General features: G+C 42.1%; 1 long non-coding RNA gene across 3 annotated transcripts; it reads left to right on the top strand.

The window, feature by feature from the left end:
- The first annotated feature begins 1,897 nt into the window (after positions 1-1,897).
- Positions 1,898-4,763, top strand: LOC133720080 (uncharacterized). Of its 3 annotated transcripts, XR_009851681.1 has the most exons (6): positions 1,899-2,423; positions 2,556-2,784; positions 2,904-3,682; positions 3,780-3,835; positions 4,128-4,168; positions 4,623-4,763. It is a non-coding gene; the product is annotated as an uncharacterized LOC133720080 (long non-coding RNA). The 3 variants fall into 3 exon arrangements; XR_009851674.1 differs by having other exon boundaries at positions 1,898-2,423; positions 2,553-3,682; XR_009851673.1 differs by having other exon boundaries at positions 1,900-2,423; positions 2,556-3,682.
- Positions 4,764-22,054: the final 17,291 nt, after the last annotated feature.

The raw sequence follows: 22,054 nt of genomic DNA, 5'->3' as shown, positions 1-22,054 counted from the left end.
GGAACTGAATGCGCAGAACAAAGATCTTTGGGCCAAGCTAAAGGTTGCCGATGAGAGGATTAAAGATCTGGAGAATGAAAAAAGGGCAAAAAATAACCTCATCAGGGCGTTGTACATCAGGCTTAGAAAGGAGAAAGGAGAGGTCCCCCCACCACAAACACAGCTTGAGATAGTTCCTTTCACGCCGAAAGTGGCCCCCCAGGATGAAGTTGAGGATGAAAATCCAAACTTTGGACCAAGCGTCGGAGAGGAAACCCATTATGCAGCCAGTGTGGGAAAGTCGACGGACACGATGACGTCAACGTTTCCCATTGCAATGGAAGTACCTGAACAACAAGATGAAATCCGTTTACAACCAGAGCAACCAGAACTTGAGAATCAAGAGGAAGATGAACAGCTCGATCACATCATAAGGATGATTGCTGAGAAAGAAGTGATGGCAGTAGTTAGAAAGGGAAAACAGAAAGAAGGGACCCATGCCGAACAGCAAAAACAGAAGAAAACTCCGGAGATACATTCTATAGAGAAGAACGTGAAGACATACCGGAGGGCCGCCAAGAAGCCTAGAGAAGAGGAGTGGGAGTATGACACTCCAGAAGAAGCAAAAATGAGGAAGAGAGCTGCGCCAAAGAAAGCTGGAATCAGGCCGCAGGTCTAGAGAAAAATGGAGAACAAGATCAAGATCAAGGGTGTCAACTATGATAAGCAAACATGGAGGACACTGGACCCAGCAGTGGCAAGGCACTATCGAGACTTCTTCAACGTTGCTGTGAAAGACACGTAAGTACACAGCCTGTTTTAATATGGTACAACAATTCCGTTTCCGTATTTCATACTGATTACATCTGCCTTAAAATCAAATGTTTCTGTTTGAACAGAACCGAGTACTGGACCAGCATCGATCTTCTACGTCGGATCACCAAGCACGACCTCAGAGTAATCATCCAAGAGGGGGATGTCGAAACTGATGTAAGTCTTCCAAAGAAGGGATCCATTTAATGTGTTACTGGGGGCCAATAGAAAGATTATTGCCCCCCAAGTAATTTGGTTATTTTGTGCAATTTGGTTTAACCATGTTCACTTATTTGATACTTTCGGAAAATGAAATGACACAATTGCAGGTGATCAGCGTTTATATTGACTTGTTGAAGTCTGATGTCGCAAAGCGAAATGCGCAAGTGGGATTTCTGACTGTAGACGCTGCAGTGAGTATCCTAAACCCAGCACATTGAATTTTCAGTTTAATAAAGAGTAGTAGTGTGTAAATAAGGTTAAAATGGAGGGCTTTTGGTTGGATTACTGGGGGGCACTAATCGGTTTATTGGCCCCCCATAATCTATTGACTATATGTTATCACTACACCAATTTCAGAATCAGACAACACATATCAGACGACAGCAAACATTTTAACTGTCGTCTGAAATAATCAGACGACAGCAAGAAATATTCTGTCGTCTAAGTTTTTGAATCCAACAACAGTTTTTTCTTGGCTCTTGTGCAAAAGCATTTCAGACAATGGTTGATTTTTTTGATGTTGTCTGAATGAGTCAATTCAAACAACAGTTATTATGTGATGTTGTCCAAGGTTCATTTATACAATGGTTTATTTTTGCTGTTGTCTGATTATTTTCAGTCACACAACTGTTTTATTTTATTTTAGGTGTCTGTTGTCTGATATTTTTTAAGTCAATGCCTACTGAAAGATGTTGTCTGATTGTTCTGATTCACACAACAGTTTTTAGGTTTCTATTGTGCCACTCTCTTTCAGACAATGTACTTGAGTTGATGTTGTCTGAGTTTTAGGGTTCAATATGCTGGCGCCCTAGAATTGACTTTTAAGGCTTGGTTAAATTTTCAAAATTCACTTCCCTCCGTTCGACCAAATTTTGGTGAAATGACTCACTAGCGACCCATTTGCTCTACTCTTCCCCGAAACTCTATGTCTCTATCCCTCTCATCCTCTCTCTCTCTACATCCTGATCGAAACAAAACACAAAACTCTAGAAAACGATTCTCTCTCTCACTCTCTCCCCGTCCTAATCGACCCAAACCACAAAACCCTAGAAAACAAATAGATTTCTTTGTGGTCAGCTCGGAGGTGGACTGGACGGAGCTGTGTGGCCATGCTTCTAGTCGTGGCCGGAGGACGTGCAGCTTAGCGTTGACTCGTCGAAGGAAGGCAAAGAAGATGGTGGCTCCGGTGAGTCTACCCTGATGGTCGGAGATCGGTGACAGAAGAAACAGAGTCCTCCAGATCCACTTTCTCTCTCCTCCTTCTCTTTCTCGTCTGTGCTTTAGGGTGGTCCAGTACTGTGGTCCTCTTCGGATTCGTATAGAGACGAACGTTTCTCTACCTACTATACACCGACATCGACTCATTTAGCGAAATCAGATCTCAAAATCAATTGTTTCAGACTATCAAGGTGAGCCAGTTGCGAAATCAAATTGGAAAAGCAATTCTATTTTAGTTAGTCGTGTCGATTTTGGATTTTTTGCCTTTGTTTTTGTTCTCAGTTAAGCTTTTCCTGATTGCTTCTTCTTCTTATGCTCAGTAGAGTGTCGAAACTCGAGGCTTTGACGCGATACTGTGGTATTTGTCATCTAAAGAAATTCCGAAGAAAGAAAAACAATAGAAGCTCTTGCGTTGTTGGGATCGAGGGAAGAGAAGAAGAGGTTTTTCATCGGAGGTGATGTTTTATTGATGTCTGTGGTTTTGTGGTTTTGAATCGGTGGATTTTGCTGTGGTTGGGTTTCGATTGATCTTGATTTTTATGTTTTGTTGAGGTATTGATCTTGGTCTTCAGTGGGTGATTTTTGTTGAGGTTTGGATGTTCGGTTTTTATGGATGTTTGGGTGTTTTCTTTGTGTTTGACTGGTGGTGATCGTTTTGTTCTTTGTGCAAGTTTTATGCAAAGGAGTATTTGGGTTGTTCTTTTGCCGGTGTTCCTGGTTTGGTTAGTTGGTGTTACTTGGTTGTGCTGCTGTGAATATGGTATGTATCGATAGCAGGGTCTTAGTTTTTGTTATACTCTCTCTCACTCTCAGAGATATACTGATTTGATAATGAGGTTTTTGTACTGGTGTTAATCTCACTGCCACCCCCTTATCATATCCATCACAATCTCTCTCTGTTTTGAGTATGCGTGAGAAAGTGTGCAAGTAGTCCTCTGTCTGTGAAGAAATTGAAAGACTAGTGGGAATAGAAAGTAGTTTCTGTGGGAGAAGAAGAGCCTCTTTGAGAGTGAGAGAGAGAGAGAGAGAGAGAGAGAGAGAGAGAGATTTTCATATATTGTTGTTGTTCACCATGAATTGATAAAGCTGCGGCCTATCCCTCATGTCAGCACAGTACAAGTAATCAATAATTGAATGAAACCAATTTAATACCCACATACCAAACTATCTTTCATTTTTTGTTTTCCCTTTTCTCTATCTTTCATTGAATCCCTTTTCATGTCAGCACTATGCAGATACATTACTAGCTAGATAGGTTAACTACCAGAACATCATTAATTAGTTACTTAGAAATATGACTTGAAAATAAAGAAGATTAATATACTGTTTTAGCTAGTAAGTTATACAAGCAATGCAGCTGTCTATGCTTTCTTTCCTCTATTGTCGTTTGGCTCTTGATGCAGGATGAGGACTTGTTCACAATTTTCTCACGCTTTGGAACTGTGCAAGTGTAAGTAGTATTCTTGTTTGTTAATTACTAATAACTTCTGGGATTTGTGAGTTAGGGATTACAAAGAGCTTATGTGATGATATGTAAATGATTGCAGGGCTGACATAATACGTGATTATAAGACTATAGACAGTTTGTGTTATGCGTTCATAGGTGAGTGAATTTTATGTTAGATACTAATTCTTTCCTTCTGTTTCACGTACGAAATATACTTGTCTTCTGTGCTTGAGAATGTATTTTTGTTACCTTCGCTTTATATGTCCTTCGATTTCTGTCCTTCCAACGTCTGTGCACAAGTTCAGTGGTTGACCTTAGTCCTTAAGTATCATCACGTTCTCTATCCTTTACTTATTCTCTTCTTGTCGAATTCATTTCAGTTTCTTTAGTGTAGTATTCAAATTTCTGATTATGTTAAGCTAATCATTATGACATTTTGTAATGCCAGAATTTGAAACGAAAGAGGCCTATGAACAAGCATATTTCAAGGTATGCTGAAAGAATCAATTTACCTATTTCTTGAATCTAATTGTCATTTCTTGCGTGCATGCATGATAATCTCAGTACTTGCTTCATTCTATGATTCTTAATCTTGTCATTAGTTATTGTAGCAACTTTTATGGAGATCATAATTAAGATTGAACTTGTGGTGTTGCTCAGTTCTTTTCTTGTTTAAACAAAATAGGTTAGTAGAATTCTTGCAGCAAAACGTAAGTAATCTTGCTGCAAAAATTGACTTCTGATTTGTTTGAGTCATTCTCTAAATAAATAAGGCATTCTGTAATTAATTGATATCAAAGTCCATTTTTGTTGCACAAATGAATAATGCTTTGATTGATGACTGAAGAAATATTCTGTAAACAAGGAATGAAATACTCTGCAATTATTTGATATCAAAGCCCATTCTGGATCTCTTGTTTTATTCAACATTTTTGTGGTACAGATGGATAATGCGTTGATTGATGATCGACCGAAGAATTCATGTAGAGTTTAGTCAGAGTGTTGCAAGGTTGTGGTCCCAATACAGGCGCAAAGAAGGCCTATGCTTTGTGTTTTCAAAAAAGGCTCAGTTTTTAACACCACCCCATTTTTTCAAAAGCCATTTTGTACCACTCTAGCAAATGGGTGAGTTGTTTTCATGAACATTGTATTACCACAAAGGTCTTTTAGGGATATATTTGAGTTTAGATGGTAATTAGATCATAGAAGAGAGAGCCAACTTAGATATCACTCATCATATTCTACATTTGTATAGTTTTCAACGTGAGGGCTTTATGTTTCCCATTTTTTGTAACTGTTTGCTCTGTTTCGTGATCTCTCTCCCTCCCTCTCTCTCCCGTTTGAAACCTTTAATTCCATTTCAAGCATGGGAGTTGATGATTCTGAAACTGACGCTATAATAAATTGTGAGATCAAACTAGAATTCTGATGTTCATATACCTGTTGGATCATTTCATGCCTTGTTAAGAGATTTGTATTAGTTTTTTGTTGGCTTGTTTTAAAATGAACTTTTAGTCAACTAGGCGGCATTGGGTGAAAAAAGTGCTTATCTAACTTCCCATCATTCATACATACATAAAGGAGAGGCATCAAGGCATAGGGGAGTGATAGCGAAAGTAAAGGCTGTTGTTGATGCAACTTCTGCTGGCATCTTCATTGTCATCACAAAGTGTGTTCTTCAAGACTTGGTTGGTTTCAACATTTTACTAAATTTTGTTAGAAAACTAGTTATGTTGATGTAATGACTTTATTGGATATATGGATGAATGTATCGGATTTTAACATAAATGAATGTGTTTTGGATGTGATGTCATTTTGAATGTCTATTAAACCGTTTAATCCAGCTAAAAACTATTGTCCAATAATTTATCATCACAAAATGCCTAACAAAAACTGTTGTATGAGCCATCTAACTATAATACTATAAGGACTAAAAGAACGAGAAAGTCATTGTCCATCAAAACAACAAACAACAGTTTTTTGGAGAAATCTATAGTATCAGTAATGGATGGACAATGGGATTTGCAAGTACATATTGTCTGACTAAGCCTTCAGACAACAGCAAGCATATAAGCCCTTGTTGTCTGGCACAGCCTTCAGACAACAGCAAGCATATAAGCCCCTGTTGTCTGGCACAGAATTCAGACAACAGTAAGTATATAAGCCGCTGTTGTTCTTTGTGGTATTCAGACAACAGACTGGGTAGTAACTGTTGTTGTACTAAATTTTATCAGACGACAGTTTTCTGGTATTGTCTGATTCATGTATCAGACGGCATTGAGATAGACAACAGCAAACCTTATACTCAGACGACAGTGAAAAACTGTCGTCTGATTGAAAAATTGGTGTAGTGTATTATTTGTGGGTAATATGTTATTGATGGCTGATACGTTTATTTGTGTTTATAGAGTGGAAATGAAGTGTACTATGTTTGTCTATTGGGGGGCAATATACATATTATTGCCCCCCAGTAACATGATTGTTTGGAGTCAGTGATTGCTTATTAGTTAACAGTTTTCAGTTTTATCTTGTATTAACTTGGTTATGTTTTCTATACAGTACTATGCTCTAAAGTATGAACAAAACAAAGAAAAAGATGAGGATACTAGACCGTTTGAGTGTGGTGTCGAAACAATGTTGTATGAACCTCTGTGGTCAATCTTCCGTTTCAAAAAGGTCCTAGTACCAATTCACCACAGTACAAGCATGCACTACACTTTGCTGGTAGTCGACAATGAAAAAAGGAGCTTCACTCATATGAATTCAATGACGCCAGCAATCAATGAATTCACCAATGAGGAGAAGTACCACCTGAATGCAGCAAGAGTGGTATGTAATCACATGAACAATGCTTGTTTATGTTTTTCATGAATTTGTTTAGCATGCTTTTGTAGAACTAAACATTTATATCTGCGAAATGACAGGCAAAGCACATCAGGAAGTTCATACATGCTGTGAACTTGACTAAGATGAGAATCCCGGGTGACAGCCAAGATCCAGAGGTCACACGAGAAAAATGCAAAGGCGAAGATGACAAGGAAAACCTAATTATTGTTGAAGAAGCAATGACCGAGGAGGAAAAACAAACGAGGAACTGAATATTGCAGAACAACGTTGTGGAGACAGACTATGAACTATATGAAGACTTTGAGTGTCCGCAACAGAACACAACATCGTAAGTAGCTCAAACCACACTTTTTGACATTGTAAATGTGAAACATGATGTTATTGAATTGATTTCTAAATGCCACTTAAAACAATCTCTCTGTTTATTGCCCCCCAATAAAATTAACATAAATTCATTTACTAATTTTGCAGTGTTGATTGTGGACCATTTTTGCTCCATTTCATGGAAAGCATAGTAAATGGGGAAGATCCTACCAAGGAAGGAGGGGACAACATGAGGCAAAGAATGCTTGAGAGGTTCATGCACCTTTTATTGGGCAGAAAGTGAGGAGCGAAATTAGAGATAACATATGTAGAAATTTGGTTTCAGTATTTGAAGAGTAGGGATTGTACAGTTCTTGTACTATCATTAATTTCAAAATATGGTGAAATGGGCTGCAATATTTAATGATATAATATACTCTTGGTGACTTCAATTAATAGCAGGTCCTTTACACGAATTAGGGTGACATTACATGCAGTATTCGATACATGCTCCACAATAGACATGTTTATTGCCCCCCAATAATATTTGGTATTTTGGTCAGAATAGTCATGGGGCTCACTAATAAGATGGCGAGAAATATCTCAGTTGGTAATGAAAAGATTAAAATTGTTGGCAACATTTGAGATGGGTATCAAATCACAAGAAGGGCTATAGTCCAAAAATGGATGACATTATTGGGGGGCAATAGACAGTTTATTGCCCCCCCCATGAAACCACCTGTAAGCAATAAAAGCAACTGAAACCTGTTCGAAATTTAACTTCAGCTATCTAAAAGCAATTTTATTCAAACCAAAAGTAAAAATCTGCTATCTGAAAAGAATAATGATTGTTTGAGCCTGAATATAAACAATTACTGGCCCCCAATAAACCCATTACTGCCCCCCAATAGAAAAAAGTAAAACCTATCAACTCTTTACAGAAAAATATACTACTGCTGAACGAGAGGTTCAGTGCAGCTCAACTTGTTATGAGTGCCCATTTTGCCACAACGAATCAGCTTCTTTTCAACCTCTCCAACAGACTTGAACCGGTTCACCCTAGGCCTCCCGGGTGGCCTCTTCACAAGGGGAGGTAATATACATTCCGATGCAGATTCAGAAGAAGACATATCAACATTGGTTATCGGCCGGATAGGAAAACTGTAGCTCTTCTTGAACATATCAACACAAAAGTACTCATCAATATAATCATAGACATTTTCAGAGGCACCTTGTATTGCAGCAAGGCCGTGAGGACAAGGAAAACAATTGATCTGCCATTTCACACATGAACATGAATGATAAGAAATGTTGACTACATAGGAAAAGTCAGATCGAACCTCGTAAACTCCAGGGCTAGAATAATGGACACTGAAACGACGAGATTTCTCCATCTGCACCTTCAACCTTTCCTCCATTTTGGGAGTTAGTTCTGTGGTCCAACGTTGTGCCTCATCCCTCCTCTCACCCATCTACTCCATTTGTTTTATTCTTGTCTGGTCCAGCATACAATAGACCGGCATCAAACGCTCAATTGCAATCCAAGAGTTACATGATTCAGCAATCCCATTAGCCATAATTCCATATCGGCAGCTAGTATAAAATGCACGGCACCAATTTTCCACAGGGATTTCAGCAAGAAAAGGGTCAATAATATCGGCACCTCCAACTGCTCTAAGCAACCGCAAATTGAAATGGTATTCCTTTTCAGTGGAGGAATATGCAACCTTAAAAAACTTCTGCTTAACATCTTCTATCAAGACAGAATTACCTTTACCCCTATATTTACCGGCAAGGTTCGCTACCAAATGCTTGTAACAAAACAGATGAGGATTACCAGCAAATACCTTATCGAAAGCACTCAACAAACCAGTACCCCGATCACTAATAAATGTGATGACTCTTCCTTGAGGTTCAAGCAAACTTTTCAAATGCTTGAAAAAGAATGTCCAATTTGCATCTGTCTCAGAATCACAAAAACATATGGCTAGAGGGTAGAAACCTGCATAAACCAGAACACCGAAAAATCAGTGTACTGGGGGCCAATAATGTTTTTATTGCAGAGCAGTAAACTATCGCAGCGTGGGGCCAATAATAAAATTATGTAAAACAATGAAAGAAACTAAAACAAGAAATATTAATCACAAAGATGAATAAACTTTAACAAAAGCCAATATTACTGGGGGCCAATAATAAAATTATGGGGGGGCAATAAACTATACCGCTACCTTGATTTCCATTCCTTCCAGTTGCAGAAAGAATCTGACCCTTGTAAATGCTTTTACCAAACGTTCCATCAACATACAACACAGGCAAACAGAATTGGAAGCCTTCAACACAACCTCCGTAAGCAACGAAAAGCCTCTGAAAACGATTAGTAGATGGGTCAACTTCCAACACAAAAGAAGAGCCCGGGTTACTCTGCAAAACAGCTTCCTTATACCAAGATAACTTGTTGAACGAGTCTGCATCAGAACCATAAATCGCTTCCTTAGCCCTATGCTTTGCTTTCAAGGCAACCTTGTAGGAAATATCAAACCCATATGTTGATTTGAACTTGTTCATAATCTCCCTTGGCTTCAATGAAAGATTATAGCTAACATCAGCAGCAATGCAAGTCTTGACAACCTTGGATCCCAAAAGTTTGTGCTTTTGAGTCCTAACTACACCCTTGCAAGTGTAAATATTATTCAACTCTGTTATATAAAGGCAACCATTGGCAGATGATGAAAGAGCGCGAAGATGCCAATCACAACCTTCGTTTCCAACATTTGCACAGACTGCATGAATATGGTCCAAATCATTTCTCAAGAATACAAACTCAAAACCAACTGCAACTGCATACTTCCTGAGCTTCTCACGGAGCTCAGCAGCACCATGAAACTTATCCCCAACATGATGAATATAAGAACTCCACTCATCAGACAAATACGTCTTGTGAACTTCAGTCCTGAATGCATCACCCAAATAATCATCTTCATCAATAACTTCCGAACAACTATCCACTGAACAAGTTCTGTTGCAACTTCCCCCAATCTTTAAAACTGAAATATCGACACACTCTAACCTATGTATTCTAGCAGAGCAAAACAGCATCTGGAAATCACGATCGTTACGAAGAAAACAAACTTCACACCCAGGAACTGAATACTGAAGCTCAATAACATCACTTGGCAAAAACTGGAATGTACGGAAAATGTCTTCATACAACTCAGAGAAGCTCATACATTGATTCAAAGGAATCATATAACCTTTGCCAGAGTAAAGGCACCTAGCAACCAGAGGATCAACCATAATCCTGCGAAAAAAACACAGGAGAACGAATCTATTATTAACCCTAAAACACATATTACTGCCCGCCAATAAACCAATTAGTGCCCCCCAATGATTTAATCAAAACTACCAAAACACAGAAATAGCAGTACCAAAAGGATAACTAGACAACAATTACAGCGACTTAATAACACATAAAAAACATTACTGCCCCCCAATACACAGACTATTGGTCCCCAATAATATAGTCAAAACTACAAAAATACTTCGGAAACTGTAATAAATTGCTATGCACCCAAATAAAAAGATCAATAAACAACAATTATAGAGACTAAATATCATTTAACACATATTATTGGCCCCCAATAGAAATATTATTGCCTCCCAATAATATAATCAGAACTACAACAACACTTCGGAAACTGCTCAAACCCAAATCCAAGCATGAATTCACCAAAAAAAACACGCAGGTAATACAGAAATTCAAATCTAACACAATGCACTCAAAAACACCTGGAAATTCAAATCAAACCTGCAAAAACACTTCAAAACCAAAACAAACATAACACGAAGCTCTGATTCAGAAAAATCAGTTCGAAAATAACCCAACAATTCGTACACAAAAAGACCTAAAATCAAACAGATTAAATCGAGCTAAAAATCATCCAGATTAGATAGAGCTAAAGAAAAAAAAGCAAACCGCAATGGAGGAACACAAAGAGCATCTCGATCTCGCTCCATGTGAAAGTCGCAGCAGATCTTCTCTCTCTAGGAATCGCAAGTTGTACATACGCATACATTGACAAGCATAATTAGCTATAATGGGCTACGCTCATTGTACCGCCAGAGGTACTTATTCCGGCCAAAGGAATAGCTTATGGATACACTGCCAGGCGAGCTACCGCCTGAGCCTCAGATCACCCCCAGATCACCGCCGACGCGCTGCCACGCGCCGTGTCAGGATGGCATCAGAAGCTCCTGAAGCTGAGAACTGAAGCACATCAGTCCCACATCGAAAACAAGGAGAAGATCAGCCTTCTCCTCACCTATAAAAGGTTCTCTCCTCTCTCCTCATTAATTACGCATTTACTATTCATTTATTGTTATGTTGCCTATATGCAATGACTGACTTAGGCATCGGAGAAGTGAAGACCACCCAACGCGGTCTCCCTCTGACGCCCTGTCTTTCATTTGACAGCTAGTGAAGATCATCAAATCTACAGAGTAGCGGTCCGCCCACCGGACCCGCGTTGAACGAAGGTTCGGCTACCGCCGGACTTTGAGCATTAACACAAGTCTTCTACCACCAGCTCTAAATACAAATAGCAGAGATTCACACACTGAAATCGCCGGAGAGCTTTACACACTGAAACCAGGGAGCTTCTGTCTCCTGCCTCTAAAAATCGCACAGCTCCTCTCTCTCTCTAAAATGGTAAAGCTCCACTCTCAAAAACCAGGGAGTTTCTCTCTCTACAATTCCAGCCGATCATCTCTCTCTCTAAAATCGGAGAGCTTCGCTCCCTAAATCTCGTTTCTGTTACAATTTGAAAGCGTTTCAGTTATAGAGGGGCAAAAGGGTCAGAAATATTGGATAAAACAGGCACGTGTTGAAAAGGTTGGGTAATTGGGGTTTTAAAATGAAAACTGTTGATTAAGTGGGCAATCTTTTAGAGTGTTTGGGTAAGTGGGGTTAAATAACCCAAAAATTGGGTAAATGATCATTTCCCCGGAAAGTAATTGAGATTAGTGGTACTTAAGAGAGCCTCACTCCACCGACATCTCTCTCTACTTCCCTGGTCATATTTGATTGGAGTTACCAAACGGATATAGTGACTACGATTTGCCTAACTTTGATTTTAGGACTAAATTCAGTTTGCCCCCTCAAACTTTGGGGCAAACATCAGTTTGGTCCCTGATCTTTTTTTTTAATCATGATGGTCCCTGCACTTCCATTTTCCATCACGTAAGTCCAAAATTCAAAATTGGCTTGAAATATGACGTCAGATGCTGAGTTGGACCCGACATCCGGGCCCATTTTTCAGATTTTAAATCACCAAGAAGGGTAAAATGGATATTTCTTATTTAATTTAATTTATTTTTTCTTTTATTAGAATTTAATCAAATTTCTAAAGTTTTTTTTCTTTACGGACCAAAAAAAAATTTCTTTTTTCTCGGCATGAAAATCTTTTGCTTCACTTTGCCTCTCTCTGCCTAAAACTAAATCGATCCAACCTCTCAATCTTCTCAATCCTCCGCCGCCCTCTTGCTCTCCTTCTTCGCAGGCTTCCTCTTCCTCGAAAATCGCACCACCACCGCGGCATTCTGAAATGACCGATACAGCCTCCATCAACGACTGCTTTGAATACGTCAGGGTCGCCGGAGACGCCACCAAGGAGGATGAAGATGATGACAAAGTAGGCGAAGGCGAAATTGGCTTCTGGGTCTGATTTGGATCGATCATATTCTGTACCAAAACGGCGTCGCCTCTTTCCTCCTCCTCGTCGTTATCATCGAGGAGCTGCTTCTCCAAAGAAGGTTCAATCGTTGGCTCTCCAGATCGACCGATGGCACCTCTTCTTCAAAGAAGGTTCTATCGCTGCTTCTCCTTCCTCCTCGTCATCGTTATCATCAAGGAGCTGCTTCTCTAGATCAATCATCGTCTTCTCAGAATCAACAGACGAAATTGAAGCAATCGGGTTGAATGGTTGTTGAGATTTGGTGGCCAGAGCTGGATCGATGGGACAAAAATCGGAGCTGGATCGATTGCGAATCCCAGATTGCTAATTTCAATTTCCAATCTCGACACCATCGAAATCGAAGCGATGGCTCGATTTACTTTCTAATTTTGCTTCTGTTCCTTTTGGTTTGCGATTCGATTTGGTTTTCTATTTTATTTGTTTCCATGTATTATGGGGTTTTGAAATCGGGGTTAGATTTTTGGTGTTGTTCGACTGGATTTGATTCGTAACATGTTTGGATTGCTAGAGATTTGGGAATGTTAAGGGCATTAGAGTCTGATTTGTTGTGTCAGACTTTTTGTTCTTCTGAGTTCTGATGGAGAAGAGAGAAGGAGGTCGAGGGCGAGAGGGTTGTTGGTGCTTTGTGTTTCATGGCGGAGGAAGAGGAGGAGGAAGAAGAGAGAGGGAGTCAGCCATTGTTTTTTGGTTTTTGGGTAATAAGGGGTAGTTTGGACATTTCGTCCATATTGAGGGTCAATGTCTGAAAAGTGGGCCCGGATGTCGGGTCCAACTCAACATCTGACGTCACGTTTCAAGCTAATTTTGAATTTTAGACTTGCGTGATGGAAAATGAAAGTGCAGGGACCATCATGATTAAAAAAAAAAACATCAGGGACCAAACTGATGTTTGCCCCTGTTCATACCTACACTAGCAAGCTAGTTCTCTACATCACCAAGCATAAGTAACACCCTCTTTGAGACATCCACAAGCCATGGTGAGGCCCAACCGAGACTTGCATCGTGTAGCCCTATGTTCAAGCTACGCGGCGGTATCCGGAAGTCGTAAATCCGCCACCGGGAAGCCACCTTCCCGCCCTTGCCAAGATGCCACCACAACATAGCTTTCTACATGTTAAATAGACTAGAAATATGTGGAAACTTATCCCACATCGAAGAATAAGTAGAGGAAGGGCATTCCTTCATCTATAAAAGGGAATGCCTCCTCCCACAACTGAATTCATTCATTCATCCCATTACATCTTTTGTAATCTCGTTGGGCCGCAAGGCTCGACACACTAGTACACATTCAAGTGGACGTAGTCTCCCGCTCATGCGGAGGTGAACCACTATACATCTCGTGTCAACTCTTTCTCTCTCTCTATCTCTCTCTCTTTGATGCTAACTAGAGTCCACACGGATTCTAACGTTAACATTTGGCGCCGTCTGTGGGAAGCCAACAATTGGCTTCGTCACCTTCCATGAGCTAAGTCTGCTTAGCGGAACTTGAAGAAATTCCTCCCTTCTTTGAGTTTATGTTCGAATTAATGTTTCTTGGCGGCAACTAGAGCAGAATGTGCAGAAATTTGCACTTTGTGGGCCGGTCAACACTGGTCAACACCGGTCAACACGTAGTCAACGCCCAAGGAGTGGTCAAAATTTGCAGAAATTGCTCAAAACACCAACATATCGGTCGGCAATGGTTGGTCAACGCCCGGCGGAGCTAGTCAACGCCCATCAGGCTTGGTCACACTTTCGGTCAACGCCCAACCCATGAAGGTCAACGCCAACTACAAAAAAAAAAAAAAAAAAAAAAAATTTGGATTTACTCTGGACACCCAGAAAAACTCTCTGGGCACCCATGACCAGTTTCAAAATTTGCATGCGCGCCAAAGGCTACTCCTCCGCTGCACACGCACACTCCGCAACGTAGCCTTCGCAGGCGCACTTCGCAGGCGCACCACAGCTCCGCTCCGCCCCGCTGCAGCCCCGCCACGTCAAGCATTAGCTCCACCGGCCCCGCTATCTAGCTATACCGCCAGCGAGCTCTACTGCTCAACCATCAGCGGCCAAATCCAGTCACCGGCGGCACACCACCGCCCAACTCACCATGTTCCGCTGCACACCTGCAGTTCCGCCAGCCACCACCGCCAGCGAAGCTCCGTCACCACCAACCTTCCACCGCTAAACACCATCAGCGGCTCCTTTTTTCGCCAGGCTAGCAGGCCCAACTCCCGACCTTCCTCCGTCAAGCGGACACCGCCGGAAGGGCTCCACCGCCGAACTTAGCCAGCGGCTCCTCTCCGCCCAAATCCGCCGAGTTTCCTCCGCTAGCTAGCTCGGACGGCGATGCTCCGCTGCACTCTAGCTTCGGCGATGCTCCGCTGCACTCTAGCTTCGGCGATGCTCCGCTGCACTCTAGCTTCGGCGATCCTCCGCTGCACTCTAGCTTCGGCGATGCTCCGCTGCACTCTAGCTAGCTCGGTCAGAGATGCTCCCACCACCACCTAGTGCAACGAGAGCAACAACTAGCGACCTCCGCTCCGCCACACTTTTTCAGCGGCACACCTCCGCCGAACTTCAACGCTGGCTAACCGGTCAAATTCCGATCCGCTAGACGAAGGCTCCGCTCCGCCGGCATGTTCTTCAGGTTCCGCCGGCGAGTCTTCTGCCAGCAGGTTCCGTCCGTCCGCTAGCGGGTCTTCCACCCACGAGTCTTGCGTCGGCGAACCTTCCGCCAAGCCTCGGATGCAGCTCAGCGCCTCCTCTCTGAACCAAACTGGAAAGCAGATAAGTTTTTCCTTCGGTGCTGCAAGGCTAAATTGCGAACACATGTATATGCCTATTATAATTGACAGAGCATATATATAATTTAATATATCCTCATTGCTTGCTACACGTCCTTGACCAAGCACATATATTATCTTATCATTTCTTGCAAAAGTTGGTGACCTACCATATGCAACACATGTGCACCTATGAAAGTCCATGTCAGGCATTGACAATCGATAGCTTTATATACATGCATATGCATATATATGTACACATATTTTAAACCCATCTAATATGCATCCTAATACTCTGATAAATCCATGTCTCCATGTCTCCATCAGACCATGACATGCATATCCAATTGCATTCACATTATGCAGCTATGTGTATATGGCTACCTGCTTATAATAATCATAAGCCTGCAAGATCACATGCTCCGCCCATAGTTTCTTGTACTTGGTCATGCGGCAGTGCCTTTTAAATTCCTATGACATATATAATTGTATATGTCTAGCAGCTTTATTCCAAGAATGATCAATGCCTATATTGTTTGTTCAAACTTGGTCATATACAACTATATATGCAGCGGCACTGAGCATATATATTGCTGATTGCACACACTCGTGTCCGCATTTAATTGATGCTTCGCTTTTAATGGCCTTACTCAAGTGCTCCACCATTCTTCTCCGCTCAATGCACTTAACAATCATTTAACACTTCAAAAATGATTACATGAAGCATGCCTTTAGTCCACCTAACATGGCCAAATTGCAATTCATCTTAGATTGCTTATACAAATTGCTTCAAATCTTTTCAAAGTACATATGCAAATTAGTTATGTTGATTTTACAAATCCACATATTAATCATTTCTTTTGTTTCAAGGCAATTCAACTATTTCTATGGAGCATTCAACCGCCACTACGAGTTGACGGACATTATCGGAGTACTTTCTCCGCCACAATGCAATGGAGCGTCACGCTCGGCCGACTCCAATTCGCTCCAAATCGGCATAAGATAAGTAGCAATATCTTCTCTTACGCTCTTGCAAATTGAGCTACCGCCGATGCCATGACTATACATCTCTCTATAAACCCTTACGCATGTCTACGACATGTTCCTGGCCACTTTACTACTTGTACATGCTTGCTCTATGTGTTTGTCATTTTTTTTTTTATGCACATACATACTGTACACATCCACGGTCTACGACCAAAACCGCCATGCGGCCAGGCAACGCCTCATAATAGCCATTGATCCGGCAGCAAGGGACTAGTTAACGCAGCCTACGGCAGCCATTGATCCGGCAGTTAACCCCGACGCTTGGGTACCAAAGATTGGGATCGCTTCCCAACACCCTCTGCTCCGTGCAGCTCCCCCTCAACAAACATGGCTGGGGAGTCGGGGACTCTCTAGCGGGGCCTAGCAGGGGCCCGCCCCATTGAGCTTCCGCTCACGAGCTTCCCGCTCATGCCTTCCCGGCAACCCATTGAGCTTCCGCTCATCCCCCTTGAGCTTCCCGCTCATGCCTTCCCGGCGCCCCATTGAGCTTCCGCTCACGAGCTTCCCGCTCATGCCTTCCCGGCAACCCATTGAGCTTCCGCTCATCCCCCTTGAGCTTCCCGCTCATGCCTTCCCGGCAATCCTCGAGCTTCCCGCTCACGCCTTCCCGGCATTCCCAATCTTCACATTCATGTCTACTCGACACACCACACGTTAATGGAACATGGAATTCTTCTACCATTTGTCGCTCCCGACAAATTGAATTCTTTTCGCGTTCCATTAATACAAGCGACAACCAAACAAACGCTTACCTTCGCTGCGCTCATACAACGTACATTTATCATATGCAATCCATATGCTCACACGACCATACGCGCTCTCGAGCTTGTACGTCATAATCGATCGTCCTCGACGCCATTCGCGTGCATACATCAACATGTATCACGCACCTCATACGTTTATATATGCCAACGCATATCCATACAATTCACTTTTGTTGCTCCAAGCAACGCGCATTCTACGTATGCCTGCTTTTTGTTGTGCAGGTTAACGAGTCCCTTCTTGCTTGCGGAGCTTGGGGACTTGTAGGGGCCGTGCGCCTCTCGGATATTACTTATGCTTGATGACTTCATGATTTGAACTCCCCAACCAAGAAGCTACTCTTACTCGGGGACTTCGGGGACTTGTTCATACCTACACTAGCAAGCTAGTTCTCTACATCACCAAGCATAAGTAACACCCTCTTTGAGACATCCACAAGCCATGGTGAGGCCCAACCGAGACTTGCATCGTGTAGCCCTATGTTCAAGCTACGCGGCGGTATCCGGAAGTCGCAAATCCGCCACCGGGAAGCCACCTTCCCGCCCTTGCCAAGATGCCACCACAACATAGCTTTCTACATGTTAAATAGACTAGAAATATGTGGAAACTTATCCCACATCGAAGAATAAGTAGAGGAAGGGCATTCCTTCATCTATAAAAGGGAATGCCTCCTCCCACAACTGAATTCATTCATTCATCCCATTACATCTTTTGTAATCTCGTTGGGCCGCAAGGCTCGACACACTAGTACACATTCAAGTGGACGTAGTCTCCCGCTCATGCGGAGGTGAACCACTATACATCTCGTGTCAACTCTTTCTCTCTCTCTATCTCTCTCTCTTTGATGCTAACTAGAGTCCACACGGATTCTAACGTTAACAGCCCCAAAGTTGAAGGGGGCAAACTGAATTTAGTCCTTGATTTTATGTTGGATTAGATTTTGGTCACGAAACTTTGATGTAATCATTGGCTATTATTAATAAAGTATCGATTTATTTTATTCAATGTCTCGGACATGTTTTAATTTCGAACTTTATTATTTTTCAGTATGTTTCCCGGAGAGCAAGAATGCCTCGTGGATAGTGCAACTACACATACCATCCTTCGAAATAGGCAACTATTTTTATGGATGACGCCTTCTCGATCTTCCATGACTACGATGGCTGGATCATCTCAATTGATTCATGGTCGAGGACCAGCCCAATTTATGTTGCCAAATGGCACAACTTTAAATGTCACCGAAGCTCTTTATGCTCCTAGGGCAGGAAGAACCCTATTGAGTTTCAAAGATATAAGAGCCAATGGTTTTCATGTGGAAACACATTGTGAGAATGGACAAGAGTTCCTTTGCATCACCTCTAATGACTACGGACATAAACGAGTATTAGATAAACTTATGTGTCGCTCTAGTGGGTTGTATGCAACCACTATTCGAGTCATTGAATCCAATCATGTTATGAGAGATGATTTATGGGATTCTGACACATATAGGCTTTGGCATGACCGTTTGGGACACCCAGGTCGTGATATGATGATCCGTATATTAAAGACTTCACACGGACATTCATTTTTCAGAACGAAACGAAGTAAAAGTCGGATTTTGGACTCCGAAAGAGCTCCTGCGCTTCACGGCGCCGTTCACCCCCAGAAAAGGCCACCCTTGGCCTGCGCCACCGTCCCCCTGCGGCCTCAGGGTGGCATTGACGCCACCAATGCTCTTTCCAATCCAAAATTTACTTCTCAAGTCACTTGTGACTTCGTGGCTCAACCAAAATCCTCATTGGTTGTTTCTAAAGCCCATTATTCGTTCTGCAAAGCCTGCTCTTTAGCAAAATTAGGATCGAGACCATCCTATGTAAAGGACACCAAAGAAAATATACCATTCTTACAAAGAATCCAAGGTGATATTTGTGGACCTATTCAACCACCTTGCGGACCATTTAGATATTTTATGGTGTTGGTTGATGCATCGACACGCTGGTCACATGTCATGCTATTGTCCACAAGGAACGCTGCATTTGCTAAACTCCTAGCACAAATAATTAAGTTAAGGGCTCACCACCCTGATCATCCTATTAAGTCTATAAGATTAGACAACGCTGGGGAGTTTACATCAAAAACTTTTGATGATTATTGCATGTCCATTGGGATTGATGTTGAACATCCAGTTCCTTATGTTCAAACCCAAAATTGTCTCGCAGAAGCCGCTATTAAACGACTACAAATGGTCGCTAGGGCATTGGTGATGCGCACCAATCTCCCTATTTCTGCTTGGGGCTATGCAATATTGCATGCAACTGTGCTTATTCGTCTGAGGCCCACTGCCACTCAACCCTTTTCTGCGTCCCAGATGGTGATTGGGTATGAGCCTAATGTCTCACACTTACGCATATTTGGGTGTGCAGTATATGTGCCTATTGCGCCGCCACAGCGCACCAAAATGGGTCCTCAAAGACGATTAGGCATTTATGTTGGATATGATTCTCCAACGATTATCCGCTACATAGAACCCTTGACAGGCGATCTCTTTACCGCTAGATTTGCGGATTGTCACTTCGATAAGACAGTCTTCCCGTCGTTAGGGGGAGATAATAACATAAATGTTCAACAGGAACGACATGAATTGTCGTGGTCTGTCCCCACTCTGTCTCATCTTGATCCCCGAATCGCACAGTCCGAAATTGAAGTGCGGAGAATTCTCGATCTTCAGAACGTAGCAGAATCGATGCCTGATGTGTTTTCTGATATCGCTAAAGTGACGAGATCACATATACCTGCTGCAAACGTGCCTGCAAGGATTGATGTTCCTAAAATTAGAGGACATGATGCCATCTCAAGGGCAACTGAGCATGGCGCCAAATTCCCCTCTCACAGTGATGGTGGCATTGTGGCTAGGCCCATGGCTCCTGCCAGGAAGCGCGGGAGGCCCATAGGTTCGATGGATTCTCGCCCAAGAAAGAAAGCGAGTTTGGCACAAAATAATCCATTAATCATCGATGTAAATAATCCATCTCATGAGAATATTCCGGATTATGGTTATGTCCAAGAGACATCATTGGGGGACGCTCCAATGTCAGAACCAACTCCAGAGAATAGAGAGATCTCCATGAATTACACTAGTGTACATGAGATGATGTAGTGTACATGAGATGATGGATAGAAATTCTAAGGCGATTGATGATGCATTTGCATATCATATTGCAAAAGGAATTATAGAATATGATGATATCGAACCTCGCTCTGTCGAAGAATGTCAATGAAGAGCAGATTGGCCTAAATGGAAAGATGCGATCCAGGCTGAATTGGATTCACTAACAAAGAGACAGGTATTTGGGCCTATAACGCAGACACCCCCAAATGTAAAACCTGTTGGCCATAAATGGGTCTTTGTTAGAAAGCGTAATGAGAAAAATGAGGTGGTAAGATATAAAGCCCGCCTTGTGGCGCAAGGTTTTTCACAACGCCCTGTAATCGACTACGAGGAGACATATTCTCTCGTAATGGACGTTATAACGTTCCGCTACCTTGTCAGTTTGGTAGTTTCCGAAAAACTTGACATGCAGCTTATGGATGTGGTTACAGCATATCTCTATGGGGATCTAGATTCAGAGATATATATGAAGGTTCCAGATGGACTTCAATTACCCAAATCAAGTGGCTTTAAACCACGGAGCGCGTTTTCAATAAGATTAAAACGCTCACTATATGGATTAAAACAATCCTGACGGATGTGGTATAACCGTCTAAGTGACTACTTGATTGGGAAGGGATATATTAATAATGAAATATGCCCATGCGTGTTCATTAAAGGAACAAGTTCCGGATTTGCAATCGTAGCAGTTTATGTCGATGACATGAACCTAATTGGAACTCTAGATGAGTTAAAGGAAACTGCTAGATACTTGAAATCCGAATTTGAGATGAAAGATCTTGGGAAAACACGGTTTTGTCTCGGTTTAGAACTCGAGCACCGTAGTGATGGAATTTTGATCCATCAGTCTGCATATACTCAGAAAATTCTAAGGCGCTTTCATGAAGATAAAGCAAAGCCTGTGAGTACTCCCATGATTGGTCGTAGTCTTGAGCCAGGAAAAGATCCGTTTCGTCCAAAGGATGAGGACGAAGAATCATTAGAGGCCGAAGTGCCCTATTTAAGTGCAATAGGCGCATTATTGTACTTAGCTCAATGCACAAGACCAGACATCTCCTTCGCAGTGAACTTGTTAGCTCGACATAGCTCTGCGCCAACACGCCGCCATTGGATTGGTGTAAAGACAATCTTTTGATACCTAAGAGGTACGATTGATATGGGCCTATTTTATCCCTACAAAGAGAAAAGGAATGACGGAAATTTGGGATCGGACCCCAAGAGGCAAAACGCCACCGTCCAAAGGATTGCCGCCGGCCATGTTGCTGCCGCCGCCGTCCAGGGTGGCCGGCCTCATCCTACTCCCCTCCATCAAAACGACAATGATGTTTTGATGGGTTTTGCTTATGCAGGGTACCTCTCTGACCCTCACAAAGGTTGCTCCCAAACAGGTTATGTCTTTACCATGGGAAGCACTGCGATATCTTGGAGGTCTACGAAACAGACCCTTGTTGCTACTTCCTCAAATCATGCAGAGATTATTGCTCTACATGAAGCCGTGCGTGAATGTATATGGCTAAGGTCTGTAATTAGACATATTCAAGGAAGCTGTGGTTTGAAGTCTACCACAGATGAACCTACATGCATTTATGAGGATAATGCAGCTTGTATTGAGCAAATGAAGTTAGGTTTCATCAAGGGCGACAACACCAAGCATATATCGCCTAAGTTCTTTTATAATCAGCAACAACAATCACTTCTAAAGATTGAAGTGAATCAAATTCGATCAGAGGATAATGTAGCGGACTTATTC

The sequence above is a fragment of the Rosa rugosa genome, chromosome 1 (genome assembly GCF_958449725.1).
Source record: "Rosa rugosa chromosome 1, drRosRugo1.1, whole genome shotgun sequence".
NCBI lineage: Eukaryota > Viridiplantae > Streptophyta > Magnoliopsida > Rosales > Rosaceae > Rosa > Rosa rugosa.
This window is presented reverse-complemented; position numbering and strand designations above follow the sequence as displayed.